The sequence below is a fragment of the Sorex fumeus genome, unplaced genomic scaffold (assembly GCF_029834395.1).
Source record: "Sorex fumeus unplaced genomic scaffold, SorFum_2.1 ptg000061l, whole genome shotgun sequence".
NCBI lineage: Eukaryota > Metazoa > Chordata > Mammalia > Eulipotyphla > Soricidae > Sorex > Sorex fumeus.
Window position 1 is genome coordinate 44,366,733 of NW_026606118.1, and position 3,581 is coordinate 44,370,313.

Genomic DNA, 3,581 nt, shown 5'->3' on the forward strand with positions numbered 1-3,581 from the left:
GCCCAGAATCAGTCTGGACATCCCCCACTGGGGATTCTGCTCATATGACTTTGTGGACTCCTTTGTGTAATTGTCCAGTCAGACAGAATATGTGTGTGTGTGTGGTGCGAGGGGCGGGGTGGTGAGATAACACAGGAAGAGGATGTGTGTGTGTGTGTGTGTGTGTGTGTGTGTGTGTGTGCATACGATTTAATTCATGAGGTTATTCTGAATATGTCCCTTTGTTGCCCTGTTTCTGTTGGTTTATTTACTAATAAGAACAATAAAATCTAAAAAGTGAAACAGGGCCTGGGCTCCCGTGGATCTGCCAAATGACAAGATGTGACTTGTGAGTATGAAATGCTTTGAAACGTGTTGGCAGCCTTGTGCGTGAAGCACGAATCTGAGTCTCCTCTGTGCTAATAGCTGGAACCAAGTGAACTTGCTGACAAACTCGGATTGTGATTCATCAGCAGATGCCTAAGAATGTGCCTGCTGAGGGGTGGTACCCAACAGGTTTCATGGTGGCTGATTGATTGCAACTGTTATGTCCCAGGCACCCTAGAAACGATGCTACTATAAGATACTCCAGGATATTTAGGCCAGAGTTGAGCAATATCTTCCTCCTTCTTAATGCAGTGACATGCCTGATAGACTTGACGCATAATTAGAGGAGTTCATATTACTTTGGAGAAATAACCTAAGAAGCCAATTGTTCAGTTAATAGGTCAAGTGAGGCCCTGTCCATACACTCATCATTGTTCAGCACAAAGAATAAACAGTCTGGGGAGTAAGATTATTGGCTCCTGAGGAAACACCCACTGGTAGAGGGGGTGGTGGTGCTGGCAGTGCTACACAGAGTCAGGGTGCTGACTGTGCTCTTGCCCCTTCCCCCTGAAGGGTGTGTGTGTGTGTGTGTGTGTGTGTGTGTGTGTGTGTGTGTGTGTCTAATGACGGTGTTACCATGTTTCTCAGTGAACTAAATTCAGGAATATGGAAAACAGAAACACTGGATTATGACTTTAGAATTTAAACTTTTTTAATGGGAAGGAAGCAGTAAAGAGGGAGCGAGAGGAAGAAAAGTCACCAGACATTTAGGATCACCTTTCTTTTCTAATTCTGCAATATTTTACAAATAAAAAAAATGAGTCCCACAGAGTTGGATAGCACAAGATCCTTCTTGTTAAAGAGTGAACTAAATAAGAATATGTTATTAAATCCATACTATTTTGTGTTGTATTTTTAAATCTACTCTTAAATTTTAAAAATCCAGACTATTCTACCATCACCACCCTCGTGAGTCTTCTCTCCCAACAGAAATTTCAGGAGAAAGCAGGCCCCTTTTGCTAGAAAAAGACATAGATGCTTTTACTGGCTTTTCCCAAAGGAAGGAAGCGTCACAGCCTTATATTAGCGTTGGTATCACGGTTTGCTTTGTTTGGGAGCCAGGGCTAAACAAAAGGACCTAAGGAAGTGTACAGATTGTATCCCAAAAAAGACTGAAGCAGACGGCTTTCCCACCAGCAGTGGACGAACTACATGGATGCTTCTCAAAAAAACCTAAGAATTGAGTTTCTGTAAGATCCAGCAATTCCACTTCCTGGATTCTCCCAATGGTCCAAAAACTCTATTCATAAAAGACATTTGTGCCCCTATGTTCATTATAATACAATTCACAATAGCCAAAATCTTGACACAGCCTAAATGTCCAAGAACAGATGGCTGAGTAAAGAAGTGATGGACTATATACACAACAGAATACTACTTGGATATGAGAAAAGATAAAGTCTTGGAATTTGCTGTAACATGGATAGACCTGGAAAGTATTGAGTGAAGTAATTCAGAATGAGAGAGAATGGTATCTCTCATGTGTGGGATATAAAGAAACATAGTAAGGAAATAACAAATACCCAAAGTCAATAGAATCTGAGAGTTGGCCTGTGGAACTGAGCTTAGTATGGTGGGAGCCAAGGGTGGGTAGGGTGGGGTTGCTGAGGGAGCACCCTGGTGGAGGGTGTGGTGTTAAAACATTGCAGGCATGACACCCTATCATTAAAGATAGTAAATCAAGGTGTCTAAATTTTTTTTTTGAAGAAACCTAAGGTCAGGCTCTTGGCTGGGGAAGCTGCCATCAGGTGCCGCATGAGTGTGCTACAATCCAGCCATTTCCTTTTAGTCCTTGAATCCAGTGCATTATCTGCTTCCCCTTGAGTAGCGGCTCTTTCCTTCTCCTTCACCATGACCTCTCCCAGTTGCCATGCCCGCCCTGCCGGTTAGACTTTGCTTTCCCTTTTCCTTTTTGAGTTTACCTGGCTATCAGCCAACTGGCTTGGTTTCAGAGACCATTAAAGAGGGTGGAATTACAAGGGGTTGGGTGGGGTGGGATGGGGTGGGGTGGGGAATTCTAAATGTAAAGAGTTCACTTTTTTTCATTTCATTTGTGGAAATTTCACGGATGATTAAAATATATTTTTAGAAATGCTTTCATAATGCGTATCATTAATGCTTTAATAATAAGGATCTGCCTTTCAGTGAGAAGATTATTCAGTGGTGTCTCACTCTGGTATGTGCTGATGCAAAAAGAGGAAACCAGAGTTTTCAAGGCTCTGTTTTCTTTATTTATCATACGGAAAAGCTTTATTCTCTTTCCAAGTTCACAGGCTTGCTTGCCAACCTTTGAGAACAGAGGGTCCTTCCTCATGTGTTCCATATTTCACAGTGAGTTTTCCTGAGTGTCAGACTGAGACCAAAGCAGCCGCAAGGGAGGTAGACACTGGGAAAAACCACTATGAACAGAAGGATTTTCTGTTTAACTTATATTTTTCCAGTATATCAAGCATATAAATTCATAGCAAAGTAAACTAATACCATTATATATTATGTTCACCATTAAACAATTTTTTGTAGCTCCCCCCAAGAGTCAACCTCTACCTTTCAAACTGAGGCTAATTGAACCTCTGCCTCAGAGAAAGAGGAAAATAGATGCTTCAGCCTTGCCTCTGATGGATAAGGGGATAAATGTCATGAGAAACTGTCCCAAAGAGGAGGTAAAGATTCTGGAGCAGTGGATGAATACAGGGGACTTATTGGAAGACAAGTCACCTCATCCTCTTGGAAGACACTCTCATCTATATTCAGAACTTATTGTCTACTTTGTATAGGCACGGCACTGTGCCCCTGGTCCTAACCCCAGAGTCCACCATGGAATAGCCTAAAGAGTGTTGAATTAAGGATCAGCTATTCAAAAGTTGCCAAAAGATTGGTGATTCAACTAGAACAATTCTGTGTAACAGTTTGCACCTTAAACTGGGTAAATTAGATGTGTTCCCACTGTAAGATATTGTAAGATTTCAATTTCTAGAAGTCTCTTTTTGGTGAAGGTGAAGCTGCCTTGAGATTATTACGGTACCTGTATTCAGCAGACACTTAATATGTTTGAGTATAGATGAAACTGACTTCCAAGCAGATGAGGTTACTCACTCTCCCAGCCAGATCCCTCTGTTAACCCCACTTCTCCAGAACCTATTCTACCTCTTCAGGACAGTCGCTCCTCAATTCTGTAGTGGAGTTGATAGAGTGGAATGTATTCAATGTGCTATGCT